This window comes from Arachis stenosperma, chromosome 10, assembly GCF_014773155.1.
Source record: "Arachis stenosperma cultivar V10309 chromosome 10, arast.V10309.gnm1.PFL2, whole genome shotgun sequence".
Taxonomy (NCBI): domain Eukaryota; kingdom Viridiplantae; phylum Streptophyta; class Magnoliopsida; order Fabales; family Fabaceae; genus Arachis; species Arachis stenosperma.
In genome coordinates, this window is record NC_080386.1 from 27,310,444 (window position 1) to 27,331,618 (window position 21,175).

A 21,175-nucleotide genomic window follows, 5' to 3' on the forward strand; every position below is an offset into this window, starting at 1 on the left:
AGAATAAAAGAGAATTGAATAGAAAGTAATAATAATTGTATTGAAACTTGAGGTACAGCAGAGCTCCACACCCTTAATCTATGGTGTGCAGAAACTCCACCGTTGAAAATACATAAGTGAAAGGTTCAGGCATGGCCGAATGGCCAGCCCCCTGAGTGATCAAGAGACTGAATAATCAAAGGCTAAACAGTCAAGAGATTAAACTGTCAAAAGATGTCCAATACAATAGTTAAATGTCCTATATATACTAGACTAGCTACTAGGGTTTACATGAGTAAGTAATTGATGCATAAATCCACTTCCGGGGCCCACTTGGTGTATGCTTGGGTTGAGCTTGATCTATCCACGAGCTGAGGCTTTTCTTGGAGTTGAACTCCAAGTTATGACGTGTTTTGGGCGTTCAACTCCGGATCATGACGTGTTTCTGGCGTTTAACTCCAGACAGCAGCATGTACTTGGCGTTCAATGCCAAGTTACGTCGTCAATTTCCGAATAAAGTATAGACTATTATATATTTCTGGAAAGCTCTGGATGTCTACTTTCCAACGGCGTTGAGAGCGCGCCATTTGGAGTTCTGTAGCTCCAGAAAATCTATTTCAAGTGCAGGGAGGTCAGATTCCAACAGCATCAGCAGTCCTTTTGTCAGCCTTTTTCAGAGTTTTGCTCAAGTCCCTCAATTTCAGCCAGAAATTACCTGAAATCACAGAAAAACACACAAACTCATAGTAAAGTCCAGAAATGTGAATTTAACATAAAAACTAATGAAAACATCCCTAAAAGTAGCTTGAACTTACTAAAAACTACCTAAAAACAATGCCAAAAAGCGTATAAATAATCCGCTCATCAGCTATTTACATATTTCTTGGCCCAATATGTTCAATCACTTAATTTAATATCATATTATTATAACTATGATCAAAGTGGGCTTAATTTCAAGTACCTAATAAAACACAAAATAACAATAATATAGAAAAAAATAAAAATTAGATAAATAAAATTGGGTTGCCTCCCAACAAGCGCTTCTTTAATGTCAATAGCTTGACAGTGGCTCTCATGGAGCCACAAGGTGATCAGGTCAATGTTGTATAGTCCCAACACCAAACTTAGAGTTTGGATATGGGGTCTTAACACCAAACTTAGAGTTTGGTTGTGGCCTCCCAACACCAAACTTAGAGTTTGACTGTGGGGGCTCTTCTTGACTCTGAACTGAGAGAAGCTCTTCATGCTTACTCTCTTCTGTCACAGAGGGATGGCCATGTGCCTTAAACACAAGGTATTCCCCATTCAATTGAAGGACTAATTCACCTCTGTTGACATCTATCACGGCTCCTGCTGTGGCTAGGAAAGGTCTTCCAAGGATGATGCAATCATCCTCTTCCTTCCTAGTGTCTAAGATTATGAAATTAGCAGGGATGTAAAGGCCTTCAACATTTACTAGCACATCCTCTACTATTCCATAAGCTTGTCTCAATGACTTGTCTGCCAATTGTAATGAGAAGAAGGCAGGTTGTACTTCAATGATCCCCAGCTTCTCCATTACAGATAGTGGCATAAGATTTATCCCTGACCCCAGATCACACAGAGCTTTTTCAAAGGTCATGGTGCCTATGGTACAAGGTATTAAGAACTTGCCAGGATCTTATTTCTTTTGAGGTAAAATTTGCTGAATCCAGGTGTCCAGTTCACTAATGAGCAAGGGAGGTTCACTTTCCCAAGTCTCATTACCAAATAACTTGGCATTCAGCTTCATGATAACTCCTAAGTATTGAGCAACTTGCTCTCCAGTCACATCTTCATCCTCCTCAGAGGAAGAATAGTCTTCAGAGCTCATGAATGGCAGAAGAAGATTTAAAGGAATCTCTATGGTCTCTATATGAGCCTCAGATTCCTTTGGATCCTTAATAGGAAACTCCTTCTTGCTTGAGGGACGTCCCAGGAGGTCTTCCTCACTAGGATTTTCGTCTTCCTCCTCCCTTGTGCATTCGGCTACATTGATTATATCAATGGCCTTGCACTCTCCTTTTGGATTCTCTTCTGTATTGCTTGGGAGAATACTGGGAGGAGTTTCAATGACTTTCTTACTCAGCTGGCCCACTTGTGCCTCTAGATTTCTAATGGAGGATCTTGTTTCACTCATGAAACTAAAAGTGGCCTTTGACAGATCAGAGACTAGATTGGCTAAATTAGAAGTGTTTTGTTCAGAATTCTCTGTCTGTTGCTGAGAAGATGATGGATATGGCTTGCTATTGCTCAGCCTATTGCGTCCACCATTGTTAAAGCCTTGTTGAGGCTTTTGTTGATCCTTCCATGAGAAATTTGGATGGTTTCTCAATGATGAGTTATAGGTGTTTCCATAAGGTTCACCCATGTAATTAACCTCTGCCATGGCAGGATTCTCAGGATCATAAGCTTCTTCAGAAGCTGCCTCTCTAGTACTGTTGGATGCATGTTGCCATCCATTCAGATTTTGAGAGATCATGTTGACCTGTTGAGTCAACACTTTGTTCTGAGCCAATATGGCATTCAGAGCATCAATTTCAAGAACTCCTTTCTTCTGAGGTATCCCATTATTCACGGAATTCCTCTCAGAAGTGTACATGAATTGGTTGTTTGCAACCATGTCAATGAGTTCTTGAGCCTCTTCAGGCGTTTTCTTCAGGTGAATAGATCCACCTGCAGAATGGTCCAATGACATTTTCGAAAATTCAGAGAGACCATAATAGAATATATCTAATCTGGTCCATTCTGAAAACATGTCAGATGGACATCTTTTGGTCAGCTGCTTATATCTTTCCCAAGCTTCATAGAGGGATTCACCATCTTTTTGCTTGAAGGTTTGAACATCCACTCTCAGCTTGCTCAGCTTTTGAGGAGGAAAGAATTTATCCAAGAAGGCAGTGACCAGCTTATCCCATGAGTCCAGGCTATCCTTAGGTTGTGAATCCAACCATATTCTAGCTCCGTCTCTTACAGCAAAAGGGAAAAGCATGAGTCTGTAGACTTCAGGATCAACTCCATGTGTCTTAACAGTCTCACAAATCTGCAAGAACTCAGTTAAAAACTGGCGAGGATCTTCAGATGGAAGTCCATAAAACTTGCAGTTCTGTTGCATTAAAGCAACTAGTTGAGGCTTAAGCTCAAAATTATTGGCTCCAATGGCAGGAATGGAGATGCTTCTTCCATCAAATTTGGACGTTGGCTTTGTGAAGTCACCAAGCATTCTCCTTGCATTATTATTATTTTCGGCTGCCATCTCCTTCTCTTGTTCTAATGTTCCTGAAAGGTTACCTTTAGAATAATGTAATTTAGCTTCTCTTAATTTCCTCTTCAAAGTCCTTTCAGGTTCTGGATCTATTTCAACAAGAGTGCCTTTTTCCCTGTTCCTGCTCATATGAAAGAGAAGAAAACAAGAAAAGAAAGAGGAATTCTCTATGTCACAGTATAGATATTCCTTTATGTTAGTAGAAAAAGAAGGGGGTAGAAGAATGAAGAAGAATGGATTCGGATTTTTGGATGAAGAGATGTGAAGAGAAATGTTAGTAATTAAATAATTAAATAGAATAAGAAAAGAGAGGGGGAATTTTCGAAAATAAGTTTGAAAAGGAGTTAGTAAATTTCGAAAATTAAATATAAAATAAGATTAAAATTAAAATTTAAAACAATTAAAAAGAATTTTTGAAAAAGGGATGAGATATTTTCGAAAATTAGAGAGGGAAAAGTAGCTAGGTGGTTTTGAAAAAGATAAGAAACAAACACAAAGTCAAATAGTTAGTTGAAAAAGATATTAAAATCAAATTTTAAAAAAATAAGGAGATAAGAAGTTTAGATAAGATATTTTGAAATCAAATTTTAAAAAAGATAAAATTTTTGAAAAAGATATGATAAAAGATAAGATAAAAATTTTAAGAAAAAGATATTTTGAAAAAGATTTAATTTTTAAAAAGACTTAACTAACAAGAAACTACAAGATAAGATTCTAGAATTTAAAGATTGAACCTTTCTTAACAAGAAAGTAACAAACTTCAAATTTTTGAATCAATCACATTAATTGTTAGCATATTTTTGAAAATATGATCTAAAGATAAGAAAAAGATTTTGAAAAATAATTTTTAAAATTTTCGAAAATAAAAAAAATGGAAAAAATATGATTTTTTTGAAAAAGATTTTGAAAAGATAAGATTTTTAAAATTGAAATTTTGACTTGACTTGTGAAAAACAACTAATTTTGAAAATTTTTGACCAAGTCAACCCAAAATTTCGAAAATTTGGAGGGAAATAAGGAAAAGATATTTTTTATTTTTGAATTTTTTTAATTATGAGAGAGAAAAACACAAACATGACCCAAAACATGAAAATTTTGGATCAAACACATGATGCATGCAAGAACACTATGAATGTCTAGATGAACACCAAGAACACCTTGAAGATCATGATGAACATCAAGAACATATTTTTGAAAAATTTTTGATGCAAAGAAAACATGCAAGACCCAAACTTAGAAATCTTTAATGCATGGACTCTAACAAACAAAAAATGCATATGAAAAACAACAAACAACACAAAATAAGAAGACATCAAGATCAAACAAGAGGACTTGTCAAGAACAACTTGAAGATCATGAAGAACACCATGAATGCATGAATTTTTCGAAAAATGCAAGAAAAAATTTTTAAAGCATGCAATTGACACCAAACTTAAAAGTTGACTCAAGACTCAAACAAGAAACACAAAATATTTTTGATTTTTTTATGTTTTTCTAATTTTTTGTATTTTTATTAATTTTTTTCGAAAATAAGGTTTGGAAAAACGAAAAATAAAAGAAAAATTTTGAAAAATATTTTTGAAAAGAAAATTACCTAATCTGAGCAACAAGATGAACCGTCAGTTGTCCATACTCGAACAATCCCCAGCAACGGCGCCAAAAACTTGGTGGACGAAATTGTGATCAACAATATTGGCTCTTTGGTATGTGCATTTATTAATTCAGCACTTTCTTTCCACAACTCCGTTCAACTAACCAGCAAGTGTACTGGGTCGTCCAAGTAATAAACCTTACGCGAGTAAGGGTCGATCCCACAGAGATTGTTGGTATGAAGCAAGCTATGGTCACCTTGTAAATATCAGTTAGGCGGATTAAATGGTTATAGGTTTCGAAAATTAATAATAAAACTACTAAATAAAATAAGATAGAAATACTTATGTAAATTAATAGTGAGAATTTCAGATAGGCGTATGGAGATGCTGTGCTCCTCTTGAAACTCTACTTCACTACTCACTCTTCTAGTCCTCCTTACTCCTTTCCATGGCAAGCTGTATGTAGGGCATCACCGTTGTCAATGGCTACATCCCATCCTCTCAGTGAAAACGGTCCTATGCTCTGTCACAGCACGGCTAATCATCTGTCGGTTCTCAATCAGGTTGGAATAGAATCCCTTGATTCTTTTGTGTTTGTCAACACGCCCAGCCTTCAGGAGTTTGAAGCTCGTCACAGTCATTCGATCCCAAAATCCTACTCGGAATACCATAGACAAGGTTTAGACTTTCCGGATCCTCATGAATGCCACCATCTATCTAACTTATACCACGAAGATTCTATTGGGGAATCTAAGAGATATGCGTCCGGCCTAAAGTAGAACGGAAGTGGTTGTCAGTCACGCGTGTTCATAGGTGAGAATGATGATGAGTGTCACGGATCATCACATTCATCAAGGTGTTGTGCAACGAATATCTTGGAATAAGAATAAAAGAGAATTGAATAGAAAGTAATAATAATTGTATTGAAACTTGAGGTACAGCAGAGCTCCACACCCTTAATCTATGGTGTGCAGAAACTCCACCGTTGAAAATACATAAGTGAAAGGTTCAGGCATGGCCGAATGGCCAGCCCCTGAGTGATCAAGAGACCGAATAATCAAAGGCTAAACAGTCAAGAGATTAAACTGTCAAAAGATGTCCAATACAATAGTTAAATGTCCTATATATACTAGACTAGCTACTAGGGTTTACATGAGTAAGTAATTGATGCATAAATCCACTTCCGAGGCCCACTTGGTGTATGCTTGGGCTGAGCTTGATCTATCCACGAGCTGAGGCTTTTCTTGGAGTTGAACTCCAAGTTATGACGTGTTTTGGGCGTTCAACTCCGGATCATGACGTGTTTCTGGCGTTTAACTCCAGATAGCAGCATGTACTTGGCGTTCAACGCCAAGTTACGTCGTCAATTTCCGAATAAAGTATGAACTATTATATATTACTGGAAAGCTCTGGATGTCTACTTTCCAACGCCATTGAGAGCGCGCCATTTGGAGTTCTGTAGCTCCAGAAAATCCATTTCGAGTGCAGGGAGGTCAGATTCCAACAGCATCAGCAGTCCTTTTGTCAGCCTTTTTCAGAGTTTTGCTCAAGTCCCTCAATTTCAGCCAGAAATTACTTGAAATCATAGAAAAACACACAAACTCATAGTAAAGTCCAGAAATGTGAATTTAACATAAAAACTAATGAAAACATCCTTAAAAGTAGCTTGAACTTACTAAAAACTACCTAAAAACAATGCCAAAAAGCGTATAAATAATCCGCTCATCAGCTATTCACATATTTCTTGGCCCAATATGTTCAATCACTTAATTTAATATCATATTATTATAACTATGATCAAAGTGGGCTTAATTTCAAATGGGCCATGAGGACAATACTTTTTATTTCCTGCACACTAAACCAAATCCATCAAAAAATCAATTGGAAGCAAATAACAAATTAATAACTTTCTAATTAATATTTTAATAATGTTTGATCATCAAATTTGATACAAATTTTTCAAACTCAACACAAGCAGTAGTCAACCAACCACAAAGTGCTCAAAACAGACCACGTGCTCAAAACGGACGCAAATTAGAACACAGATATGAAACCACATAACAGAGGGCACAAATATGAAATGAAATAGAGTGCTCATGTTAAAACAGGGCACCTAAATTTTTGAAACAAACAGTTTTAATTCAGCCCTTCTTTTTTGCTTTTTCTCCCCTTTTTGTCATCAAGGAGGGACACCTGCAAGTAAAAGAGACCAAAACAAATGCAGTTCATAATAATTCAAGCATAAGCAGTATCAAAGTTAAGTATTGAGTACAGTCATCCAAATAAAAAAAAGAGATCAACTAAGACAAGTTCAAAGTTAGCAAAATAAAGTGTGTTCAGTAGCAGTAACATCAGGGAGCAAATTTTAGGCATCAGAGGAATTAGCATTAGAATCCAGAATGTCTTCTTCTTTTTTGGAATGATCCATGTCCTTATCCAAATGCTTAATGAGCAAATTTATCCTTTCATGAGTCTTTTTCCAAGATTTTTCATTTTCAAGGCATGCTTCCTAGCATCTTTGTATGATTTCTCCATCAGTTTGGACATGGTTGAAAATTCTAAAAGAACATTTTTACTATTCCAGAAAAGTGATGCTTGTATGATTCAGATGTTTCAGAGGCAAAGGGAAGACTTTCATCTTTACTTTTAGAAAACACAGAGGCCTTTGAACCTTTGGCCTTTTTCCCTTTAGCATATTCGGGTACACCACTACCTTTGATTATAGAGACCCTATTCTCCACAGGCTCATTACTGAGATCAACTTGAAAATATTTAAACACACAAGTTAAAAATATGCCATAAGGCAAATTGATCTTTTTATCACTTAGAACACAATCCCACATGTGCCGGATCATCAGATAGGCAAAAGAAATAGGAACAGAATTCAGAATGGCATACAGCACTAGGATGTCACAGAAAATCACCCTTTGATAAGACCCACTCTGCGGCATTACAATGTGGGTAATGATTCGATGTAACAGAGTCCTAATAGGTCCAAGGGCCTTGTATGTGAGATTGGTTCCATCCAAAGCAGAGAAACTTTTACAAACTCGAGCCAGGGCTTCTTGATGAGAGATACCAACATGGTTATCCCATTTTCCCGTCATGAAAGCCCTAACCCCTTCGTTCTCATAACCCAGTGCAGTACTAATTGTTTCTTGACTTAAAGAGAAATTAGTATTTTTGACATATGTGTGAAGTTCACCTTCATGTAAAATCAGATTGGCATAAAACTCACGCACTAGGTTTGGATAAACTGGTTTTCTAATTTTGAAAATGGGAGTCCATTTTAAATCATGAAAACAAGATTGAAATTAATTTCTTTATCAGCAAGGGCTTCAAGATCAACAACAAAGGAAGCACACAACTTTCGGTTTACCAAAACATGAGAGTGAAACTCATAGGCTGCATAAGATATGAAGTGAAAGAGATCATAGTGAGAATGATTTTTACCATATTTGTTTTTGAAATCCAGAGAGTCAAGGTTAGGAGGCTCTCGGGTATTCTAAAGAATAATGTGCCTGATTCCTCGAGAGGGACGCTAAGAGGGGGCAGAACGTCCAAAAGGGTGTGGAGTGGAACGCCGTGGAGGTGAGTGATGGTGAGGAGGTGAATCATCTTCTTCATGCATGGGCTCTTTACCCTTCGTTCCTTCCCTCTGGGAGGAGGCCGCTTCCTTACGTGGTGTTGAACCTTTTGGATGAATAACCTTGCATGCCATAGACTCAGAGGACTGTGATGTTTTTAACCTTTTGGATGAATAAACTTGCATGCCATAGACTCAGAGGACTGTGATGTGGATGAAGAGGAGGAGTGTGAATGTATGTGAATGTATGTGAATGTGAGTGTGAGTTTGTGGCTATTTGGAGGATGGAGGATTTTTTGGAGGGATTAGTGTTCGGGTACTCCTTCTTGTGGGAAATTTCTTTCTCATCTTGAATAAAAAGAAATAGAAATAGAGAAGATGAAGGGAGTAGCAAAGAGAAAGGAAGGTGGAGAGATATTAGGTGTAAACCGTCATAAATGCATAGTGGATAAAATCTCTTTTAAAGCAATAGCTTTTAATGAAACAGTTTTTAATAAAGGAATTTAAAATTAAATCATAATAACTGAAAAGACTCTTCCATAAAAAGAGGGAAGAAGTTGATTTTGACAAGACTTTTAAAATATATGATGTTAAAGTCCCGTTTAAAATTAAAAAATAAGAAAATATATGAAATCAAAAAATAATGAGCCCATATCATAGAATAGACCCAGGGGGTTGAACTAGCTTAGGTCCAAAGTATTCGATTTCTTGTCTCCTGATGAGCGGATAATTTGTACGCTTTTTGGCATTGTTTTTATTATGTTTTTAGTATGATCTAGTTAGTTTTTAGTATATTTTTATTAGTTTTTAGTTAAAATTCACTTTTCTGGACTTTACTATGAGTTTGTGTGTTTTTCTGTGATTTCAGGTATTTTCTGGCTGAAATTGAGGGACCTGAGCAAAAATCTGATCCAGAGACTGAAAAGGACTGCAGATGCTGTTGGATTCTGACCTCCCTGCACTCGAAGTGTATTTTCTGGAGCTACAGAAGCCCAATTGGCGCGCTCTCAACGGCGTTGGAAAGTAGACATCCTGGGCTTTCCAGCAATATATGATAGTCCATACTTTGCCCAAGATTTGATGTCCCAAACCGGCGTTCAAAGTCACCCTCAGGAATTCCAGCGTTAAACGCCGGAACTGGCACCAAAATGGGAGTTAAACGCCCAAACTGGCATAAAAGCTGGCGTTTAACTCCAAAAATAGTCTCTACACGAAAATGCTTCATTGCTCAGCCCAAGCACACACCAAGTGGGCCCGGAAATGGATTTTTATGTCATTTACTCATCTTTGTACACCTTAGGCTACTAGTTTCCTATAAGTAGGACCTTTTACTATTGTATTTTGATCTTTCAATCTTAGGAGCTTTTAATCATGTTTTTATGATTGAACCCTCTTTAGGAGGCTGGCCATTCGGCCATGCCTAGACCTTGTTCTTATGTATTTTCAACGGTGGAGTTTCTACACACCATAGATTATGGTGTGGAGCTCTGCTGTACCTCGAGTATTAATGCAATTACTATTGTTCTTCTATTCAATTCCGCTTGTTCTTTGTCCAAGATATCACTTGTTCTTCAACTTGATGAATGTGATGATCCGTGACACTCATCATCATTCTCACTCATGAACAAGGTGACTGACAACCACTCTTGTTCTACAAGCAATCAAGGCTTTAGTGTTTATCTCTTGGATTCCTGATACACGATGCATGGTTGATCGCCTGACAACCGAGTGCTCGCCTGACAAACGAGCCAGCCATTCCGTGAGATCAGAGTCTTCGTGGTATAGGCGAGAACTGATGGTGGCATTCAAGAGAATCCGGAAGGTCTAACCTTGTCTGTGGTATTCTAAGTAGGATTCAATGATTGAATGACTGTGACGTGCTTCAAACTCCTAGCAGGCGGGGCGTTAGTGACAGACGCAAAAGGATCGATGGATTTTATTCCGGCCTGACCGAGAACCGACAGCTGATTAGCCATATGCTGTGACAGAGCATGGGAACATTTTCACTGAGAGGATGGGAGGTAGCCACTGACAACGGTGAAACCCTACATGAGCTTGCCATGGAAAGGAGTAAGAAGGATTGGATGAAGACAGTAGGAAAGCAGAGAGACGGAAGGGAAGGCATCTTCATACGCTTATCTGAAGCTCTCATCAATGATATACATAAGTACCTCTATCTTTATCTTTATGCTTTATTCGTTTATCACTATACCCATTTGAGTCTGCCTGACTGAGATTTACAAGGTGACCATAGCTTGCTTCATACCAACAATCTCCGTGGGATCGACCCTTACTCGCGTAAGGTTTATTACTTGGACGACCCAGTGCACTTGCTGGTTAGTTGTGCGAAGTTGTGTTTATGCCATGGTATTGAGCACCAAGTTTTTGGAGCCATTACTAGGGATTATTTGAGCTGTGAAAAGTATTGATCACAATTTCGTGCACCAAGTTTTTGGCGCCGTTGCCGGGGATTGTTCTTGTGTATGGACAACTGACGGTTCATCTTGTTGCTTAGATTAGGTATTTTTTTTTTCAGAGTTCTTAAGAATAAATTCTAGCGTTTCATGGTGATCTGTTGAAATCTGGCTGGCTGAGAAGCCATGTCTAATCTTATTGGACCGAGGTTTCAACTTATCATCACAATAGCTTATTGATCTCTATCAATCTTGCTATTGGAGCAATGATCTGCTAAGGCTTGGCTGGCCATTGGCCATGTCTAGTGTTTTGGACCGAAGCTTTCTTTGGAAGCTTGGCTGGCTGTGAAGCCATGTCTAATTCCTGGACCGGAGTCTTAGACTAACATTGCAATGATTCCTGGAATCCAAATTGAGAATTCTGAAACCTTTATTTTCTATTTTCATATAATTTTCGAAAAAAAAAACAAAAAAATTTTTAAAAATCATAAAAACCAAAAATACTTTATGTTTCTTGTTTGAGTCTAGTGTCTAATCTTAAGTTTGGTGTCTTGCATGCCTTGTTTATTTGATCTTGGTTCTATTTTCAAGTCAATAGTACAGGGAACTGAAGATTCAGAACATGCAGCAGAGGAATTACACAGAAAAAGCTGGGCGTTCAAAACGCCCAGTGAAGAAGGACAGACTGGCGTTTAAACGCCAGCCAGGGTACCTGGTTGGGCGTTTAACGCCCAAAAAGGTAGCATTTTGGGCGTTAAAAACCAGAATGGATACCATTCTGGGCGTTTAACGCCAGGATGGCACTAGGGGGAGAATTTTGATTTTCAAATCAATTTTTTTTAAGTTTTCAAAATCAAATCTTTTTCAAATCATATCTTTTCAATCAAATGTTTTCAAAATCAATTTCTTTCCTTTTTCAAAGATACTTACTAACAATTAATGATTTGATTGAACATCTCAAGTTTGTTACCTTTTCTGTTGAGAAAGGTTTAATGTTTGAATCATATCTTTTCTTGTTAGGCAAGTCATTAATTTTTTAAAATCGTATCTTTTAAAATTGTTTTCAAATCAAATCTTTTTAAAATGTTTTCCAAATCATATCTTCTCAATCAAAATTTTTTTTAAAACCAATCATATCTTCTTAACCACATCTTTTTCAAATTAGTTTTCAATCAAATCTTTTTAATTTCTAATTTCAAAATCTTTTTCAAAAATCACTTGATTTCTTTCCCACTCTTATTTTCGAAAATCAAGTAGTGTTTTTCAAAATGTTTTCAAACTTTTTAACTTAATTTTCGAAAATTCTCTTCCCTCCTTCTCACATCCTTCTATTTATGGAGTATCACTCCTTCTAAATGCACAATTCGAACTCCTTCTAATTAAAGTTCGAATTTTTCTCCTTCTTCTTTCTTCTGTTTTTCGTTTCCTCTGACACCTCAAGGAATCTCTATACTGTGACATAGAGGATTCCATACTTCCTTGTTCTCTTCTCTTTCATATGAGCAGGAACAAAGACAAAGGCATTCTTGTTGAAGCTGACCCTGAACCTGAAAGGACCTTGAAGCGAAAGCTAAGAGAAGCTAAGGCACAACTCTCTGTTGAGGACCTGACCGAATTCTTCAAAGAAGAAGAACCCATGGCAGCCGAAAACAACAACAATGCCAACAATGCAAGGAAGGTGCTGGGTGACTTTACTGCACCTACTCCCGACTTCTATGGGAGAAGCATCTCTATCCCTGCCATTGGAGCAAACAACTTTGAGCTTAAGCCTCAATTAGTTTCTCTAATGCAACAGAATTGCAAGTTCCATGGACTTCCATTGGAAGATCCTCATCAGTTTCTAGCTGAATTCTTGCAAATCTGTGACACAGTCAAGACTAATGGGGTTGACCCTGAGGTCTACAGACTGATGCTATTCCCTTTTGCTGTAAGAGACAGAGCTAGAATATGGTTGGACTCACAACCTAAAGAAAGCCTGGACTCTTGGGAAAAGCTAGTCAATGCCTTCTTGGCAAAGTTCTTTCCACCTCAAAAATTGAGTAAGCTTAGAGTGGAAGTCCAAACCTTCAGACAGAAGGATGGTGAATCCCTCTATGAAGCTTGGGAAAGATACAAACAATTAATCAGAAAGTGTCCCTCAGACACGCTTTCTGAATGGAGCATCATAGGTATTTTCTATGATGGTCTCTCTAAACTATCCAAGATGTCTTTGGATAGCTCTGCTGGAGGATCTCTTCATCTGAAGAAGACGCCTACAGAGGCTCAAGAGCTCATTGAAATGGTTGCAAATAACCAATTCATGTACACTTCTGAAAGAAATCCTGTGAACAATGGGACAAGTCAGAAGAAAGGAGTTCTTGAGATTGATGCTCTGAATGCCATTTTGGCTCAGAACAAAATATTGACTTAACAAGTCAATTTGATTTCTCAAAGTCTGTCTGGAATGCAAAATGCACCAAGCAGTACTAAGGATGCTTCATCTGAGGAAGAAGCTTATGATCCTGAGAATCCCTCAATGGAAGAGGTGAATTACCTAGGAGAACCCTATGGAAACACCTATAATTCTTCATGGAGAAATCACCCAAATTTCTCATGGAAGAATCAAGAAAGACCTCAACAAGGTTTCAATAACAATAATGGTGGAAGAAACAGGTTTAGCAATGGCAAGCCTTTTCCATCATCTTCTCAGCAACAGACAGAGAATGCTAAACAGAACCCCTCTGACTTAGCAACCATGGTCTCTGATCTAATCAAAACCACTCAAAGTTTTATGACTGAAACAAGGTCCTCCATCAGGAATTTGGAGGCACAAGTGGGACAGCTGAGCAAGAAAATTACTGAACTCCCTCCAAGTACTCTTCCAAGCAATACAGAAGAAAATCCAAAAGGAGAGTGCAAAGCCATAACCATGGCTGAATCTAGAGAGGGAAGAGAGGAAGTGGACGCCACTGAGGAAGGCCTCAGTGGGCGTGCACTGACCTCCAATGAGTTCCCAAGTGAGGAACCATGGGAATCTGAGGCTCAAAATGAGACCATAGAGATTCCATTGGACTTACTTCTGCCTTTCATGAGCTCTGATGAGTATTCTTCCTCTGAAGAGGATGAGTATGTCACTGAAGAGCAAGTTGCTAAATACCTTGGAGCAATCATGAAGCTAAATGACAAGTTATTTGGAAATGAGACTTGGGAGACTGAACCTCCTTTGCTCACCAAAGAACTGGATGACTTGTCTAGGCAGAAATTACCTCAAAAGAGACAGGATCCTGGGAAGTTTTCAGTACCTTATACCATAGGCACCATGACCTTCAAGAAGGCTCTGTGTGACTTAGGGTCAAGTATAAACCTCATGCCTCTCTCTGTAATGGAGAAGCTAGGGATCTTTAAGGTACAAGCTGCAAGAATCTCACTAGAGATGGCAGACAACTCAAGAAAACAAGCTCATGGACTTGTAGAGAATGTTTTGGTAAAGGTTGAAGACCATTACATCCCTACTGATTTCATAGTCCTAGAGACTGGGAAGTGCATGGATGAATCCATCATCCTTGGCAGACCCTTCCTAACCACAACAAAGGCTGTGATTGATGTTGATGGAGGTGAACTGATCATTCAAGTGAATGAAGAATCCTTTGTGTTTAAGGCTCAAGGATATCCCTCTGTCACCATGGAGAGGAAGCATGAAGAGCTTCTCTCCAATCAGAGACAAACAGAGCCCCCACAGTCAAACTCTAAGTTTGGTGTTGGGAGGCCACAACCAAACTCTAAGTTTGGTGTTGAACCCCCACATTCAAACTCTAAGTTTGGTGTTGGGAGGTTCCAACATTGCTCTGAGTATCTGTGAGGCTCCATGAGAGCCCTCTGTCAAGCTACTGACATTAAAGAAGCGCTTGTTGGGAGGCAACCCAATGATTATATTTTATACATTCTTTTGTTATTTTATGTTTTTTGTAGGTTGATGATCATAAGAAGTCACAAAATCCATTGAAAAAGCAAAAACATAATGAAAAACAGGAAGAAAAACAGCACACCCTGGAGGAAGAATTCACTGGCGTTTAAACGCCAGTGAGGCTAGCAGTTGGGCGTTTAACGCCCAGTCTGGCACCATTCTGGGCGTTTAACGCCAGAAAGGGGCACCAGACTGGCGTTAAACGCCAGAAAAGGGCAAGAACCTGGCGTTAAACGCCAGGAATGGGCACCAGCCCGGCGTTTAACGCCAGAAATGGCTCAAAACGTGATTTTGAGTGCCATTTGGTGCAGGGATGACTTTTCCTTGACACCACAGGATCTGTGGACCCCACAGGACCCCCACCAACCCCACCACACTCTCTCTCTTCTTCACCCATTCACCAATCACCTCAATACCTCTTCCCCAAAAACCCCTCACCTATCAAATCCCATCTTTCTCTTCACCACTCACATCCATCCTTCATAAAACCCCACCAACCTCACCCTTCAAATTCAAACCACTTTCCCTCCCAAACCCACCCACAATGGCCGAACCCCATCTCCCCCCTCTCCTATATAAACCCTTCTTCACCCCTTCATTTTCACACAACCTAAACACCACTTCTCCCACTCCTTGGCCGAATACATAAGCCACTCCCTTTTTCCTCATTTCTTCTTATTCTACTCTCTTCTTTCTTCTTTTGCTCGAGGACGAGCAAACCTTTTAAGTTTGGTGTGGTAAAAGCGTTGCTTTTTTGTTTTTCCATAACCATTTATGGCATCCAAGGCCGGAGAAACCTCTAGAAAGAGGAAAGGGAAGGCAAAAGCTTCTACCTCCGAGTCATGGGAGATGGATAGATTCATCTCAAGGGTGCATCAAGACCACTTCTATGATGTTGTGGCCTTGAAGAAGGTGATCCCCGAGGTCCCCTTTTCACTCAAAAAGGGAGAATATCCGGAGATTCGCCATGAGATCCGAAGAAGAGGTTGGGAAGTGCTTACCAACCCCATTCAACAAGTCGAAATCTTGATGGTTCAAGAATTCTATGCCAATGCATGGATCACCAAGAACCATGATCAAAGTGTGAACCCGGATCCAAAGAATTATCTTACTATGGTTCGGGGGAAATACTTGGATTTTAGTCTGGAAAATGTAAGGTTAGCATTCAACTTGCCCATGATGCAAGGAGATGAACATCCTTACACTAGAAGGGTTAACTTTGATCAAAGGTTGGACCAAGTCCTCACAATCATATGTGAAGAGGGCGCACAATGGAAGAAAGATTCAAGAGGGAAGCCGGTTCAATTGAGAAGGCATGACCTCAAACCCGTGGCTAGAGGATGGTTGGAGTTTATCCAACGCTCAATCATTCCCACTAGCAACCGGTCCGAAGTTACTCTAGACCGGGCCATCATGATTCATAGCATCATGATTGGAGAAGAAGTGGAAGTTCATGAGGTCATAGCTCAAGAACTCTACAAGGTGGCGGACAAGTCTTCCACCTTGGCAAGGCTAGCCTTTCCTCATCTCATTTGTCACCTCTGTTATTCAGTTGGAGTTGACATAGAAGGAGATATCCCCATTGATGAGGACAAGCCCATCACCAAGAAAAGGATGGAGCAAACAAGAGATCCTTCTCATCATGAGATCCCTGAGATACCTCAAGGGATGCACTTTCCTCCCCAAGACTATTGGGAGCAACTAAACACCTCCCTAGGAGAATTGAGTTCCAACATGGGACAACTAAGGGTGGAGCACCAAGAACACTCCATTCTCCTCCATGAAATTAGAGAAGATCAAAGAATCATGAGAGAGGAGCAACAAAGACAAGGAAGAGACATTGAGGAGCTCAAGCACTCCATAAGACCTTCAAGAGGAAGAACAAGCCGCCATCAATAAGGTGGACCCGTTCTTTAATCTCCTTGTTCTTTAATTTTCTGTTTTTCGAATTTTAGTGCTTTATGTTTGTCCATGTTTGTGTCTTATGATCATTAGTGTCTTAGTGTCTATGCCTTAAAGTTATGAATGTCCTATGAATCCATCACCTTTCTTAAGAATTGTTCTTAATTGAAAAAGAAAAGAATTGCATGAATTTTGAATTTTATAACAGTTTAATTATTTTGATGTGGTGGCAACACTTTTGTTCTATGAATGTATGCTTGAACAGTGCATATGTCTTTTGAATTTGTGGTTCATGAATGTTGGCTCTTGAAAGAATGATGAAAAAGGAGACATGTTACTGAGGATCTGAAAAATCATAAAAATGATTCTTGAAGCAAGAAAAAGCAGTGAATATATAAAAAAAAGAAAAAGAAGAGGCGAAAAAAAAAAACCGAAAAAAGAGAAGAAAGAAAAAAAAAAGAAAGAAAAAGAAATAAAGTTGTGATCCAAGGCAATAAGAGTGTGCTTAAGAACCCTGGACACCTCTAATTGGGGACTCTAGCAAAGCTGAGTCACAATCTAAAAAGGTTCACCCAATTATGTGTCTGTGGCATGTATGTATCCGGTGGTAATACTGGAAGACAGAGTGCTTTGGGCCACAGCCAAGACTCAATAAGTAGCTGTGTTCAAGAATCATCATACTTAACTAGGAGAATCAATAACACTATCTGGATTCTGAGTTCCTAAAGAAGCCAATCATTCTGAGTTCCAAAGGATAAAGTGAGATGCCAAAACTATTCAGAGGCAAAAAGCTAAAAGCCCCGCTCATCTAATTAATACTGATCTTCATAGATGTTTTTGGAGTTCATTCCATATTCTCTTCTTTTTATCCTATTTGATCTTCAGTTGCTTGGGGACAAGCAACAATTTAAGTTTGGTGTTGTGATGAGCGGATAATTTGTACGCTTTTTGGCATTGTTTTTAGTATGTTTTTAGTATGATCTAGTTAGTTTTTAGTATATTTTTATTAGTTTTTAGTTAAAATTCACTTTTCTGGACTTTACTATGAGTTTATGTGTTTTTCTGTGATTTCAGGTATTTTCTGGCTGAAATTGAGGGACCTGAGCAAAAATCTGATCCAGAGACTGAAAAGGACTGCAGATGCTGTTGGATTCTGACCTCCCTGCACTCGAAGTGGATTTTCTGGAGCTACAGAAGCCCAATTGGCGCGCTCTCAACGGCGTTGGAAAGTAGACATCCTGGGCTTTCCAGCAATATATGATAGTCTATACTTTGCCCAAGATTTGATGGCCCAACCCGGCGTTCAAAGTCACCCTCAGGAATTCCAGCGTTAAACGCCGGAACTGGCACCAAAATGGGAGTTAAACGCCCAAACTGGCATAAAAGCTGGCGTTTAACTCCAAAAAGAGTCTCTACACGAAAATGCTTCATTGCTCAGCCCAAGCACACACCAAGTGGGCCCGGAAGTGGATTTTTATGTCATTTACTCATCTTTGTACACCTTAGGCTACTAGTTTCCTATAAGTAGGACCTTTTACTATTGTATTTTGATCTTTCAATCTTAGGAGCTTTTAATCATGTTTTTATGATTGAACCCTCTTTGGGAGGCTGGCCATTCGGCCATGCCTAGACCTTGTTCTTATGTATTTTCAACGGTGGAGTTTCTACACACCATAGATTAAGGTGTGGAGCTCTGCTGTACCTCGAGTATTAATGCAATTACTATTGTTCTTCTATTCAATTCCACTTGTTCTTTGTCCAAGATATCACTTGTTCTTCAACTTGATGAATGTGATGATCCGTGACACTCATCATCATTCTCACTCATGAACAAGGTGACTGACAACCACTCTTGTTCTACAAGCAATCAAGGCTTTAGTGTTTATCTCTTGGATTCCTGATACACGATGCATGGTTGATCGCCTGACAACCGAGTGCTCGCCTGACAAACGAGCCAGCCATTCCGTGAGATCAGAGTCTTCGTGGTATAGGCGAGAACTGATGGCGGCATTCAAGAGAATCCGGAAGGTCTAACCTTGTCTGTGGTATTCTAAGTAGGATTCAATGATTGAATGACTGTGACGTGCTTCAAACTCCTAGCAGGCGGGGCGTTAGTGACAGACGCAAAAGGATCGATGGATTTTATTCCGGCCTGACCGAGAACCGACAGCTGATTAGCCATATGCTGTGACAGAGCATGGGAACATTTTCACTGAGAGGATGGGAGGTAGCCACTGACAACGGTGAAACCCTACATGAGCTTGCCATGGAAAGGAGTAAGAAGGATTGGATGAAGACAGTAGGAAAGCAGAGAGACGGAAGGGAAGGCATCTTCATACGCTTATCTGAAGCTCTCATCAATGATATACATAAGTACCTCTATCTTTATCTTTATGCTTTATTCGTTTATCACTATACCCATTTGAGTCTGCCTGACTGAGATTTACAAGGTGACCATAGCTTGCTTCATACCAACAATCTCCGTGGGATCGACCCTTACTCGCGTAAGGTTTATTACTTGGACGACCCAGTGCACTTGCTGGTTAGTTGTGCGAAGTTGTGTTTATGCCATGGTATTGAGCACCAAGTTTTTGGAGCCATTACTAGGGATTATTTGAGCTGTGAAAAGTATTGATCACAATTTCGTGCACCATCTCCCTCTTTTATGAAATGTTTATCATTTGCCCAGATTTGTCTCCCTACTGCCTACAAGACAAAAACACACAGAAAGCATAAAATTACTATTTATCCAACAGAATTGAAATCCCTTATTCCTAGCTTATTTCTCAACAAACAAAAACTATCTTCATACAATAGTTTAGTAAAGATGTCAGCCAGTTGTTCTCCCAACTTTACAAATTGAATATCAATAGTACCATTTTGAACATGTTCTCGAATAAATGATATCTTACTTCAATTTGCTTAGTTCTAAAGTGCAACACAGGATTTTTTGAAATGCTTATTACACTCATGTTGTCATAAAACAAGGGTATACTATCAATTTTCAGTTTGTAATCCTCTATTTAAGTTTTTAACCCAATTAATTGTGAGCAACAAGCGGCCGCAGATATATATTCAGCTTCAGTCGTGGATAGAGCAACAGTGGCTTGCTTCTTGCTTGACCACATGTTTAGTGAATTTTCAAAGAAGCAACACATTCCGGAAGTGCTTCTTCTATCCACTCTATCTCCTGCATAATCTTTATCATAATACCCTACTACACAAAACTCATTAGATTTCGGATACCATAAACCAAGATCATATGTGCCTTTAATGTATCTAATGATTCTCTTAACGTCCGAAAGATGTGACTCTTTTGGGTGAGATTGGAATCTAGAACATACACCCACACTTTGAATAATGTCCGGCCTAGAGGAAGTAAGATACATAAAAGATCCTATCATTCCTCTATACCTTGTTTCATTAATATCTTTACCATTTTCATCCTTGTCAAGTTTAGTGTTTGGATGCATGGGAGTTCCCATTAGTTTGGAATTTTCTGAACCAAATTTCTTAATCAATTCTTTGGCATACTTTCTTTGATGAATAAAAATACCACTATGATTTTGTTTTATTTGAAGACCAAGAAAGAAAGTTGATTCTCGCATCAAACTCATTTCAAACTCACTAGTCATTAGTTTTCCAAACTCTTTACACAAGGATTTATTTGTCGAACCAAACACTATGTCATCCATATAAACTTGAACGAGAAATATATCATCATTAGATTCCTTTATAAATAAAGTAATATGTTTTCTAATAAGAAAGCACTAAGCCTTTCATACCAAGCTCTTGGAGCGTGCTTAAAGCCATAAAGAGCCTTAAAGAGTTTTAAAATATGATTTGAAAAATCTTTGTTTTCAAAATCGGGGGGTTGAGCTATAAATACTTCTCTATCAACAAATCCATTTAAAAAGGCACATTTAACATCCATTTGGAACATTTTAAAACCCTTATGGGCAGCATAGACAAAAAGAAATCAAATTGCTTCCATTCTTGCTACTGGGACAAATGATTCATCAAAGTCAATGCCTTCCTCCTGATCATAACCTTGGGCCATTAGTCTAGCCTTGTTACGAATAACACTTTCATCCTCACCCAATTTATTTTTAAAAATCCACTTAGTACTGGTTACCTTTTTACCATTTGTGTATGGTACAAGTGTCCAAACCTTTCTTTTCTCAAATTGGGACAGCTCATCTTCCATGACTTTTACCCATGAGGGATCTTTTAGAGCTTGATTTACATTGAGAGATTCTAATTGGGACAAGACAACGTTGCTTTCTTCCGCTTGCTTCTTGCTTGAGGATCTTGTGGTTATGCCTTGTGAAGGATCACCAATGATGAATTCATGAGAATAATCCTTTAAAAACTTCCATTCACGTTGCTTTTGAGAAGAGGCTTTGCCTTGACAAGTTTCAGATGAGTTCACCGTTTTGGATTCTCTGACTTGGTCAGGAGACAAAATGAAAATGT

At 38.7% G+C, this 21,175-nt stretch overlaps 1 non-coding gene across 1 annotated transcript; it reads right to left on the reverse strand.

The window, feature by feature from the left end:
- Nucleotides 1–12,895: 12,895 nt before the first annotated feature.
- Nucleotides 12,896–13,003, reverse strand: LOC130959142 (small nucleolar RNA R71). The gene has a single exon (XR_009078237.1). It is a non-coding gene; the product is annotated as a small nucleolar RNA R71 (small nucleolar RNA).
- Between the last annotated feature and the right edge of the window lie 8,172 nt (nt 13,004–21,175).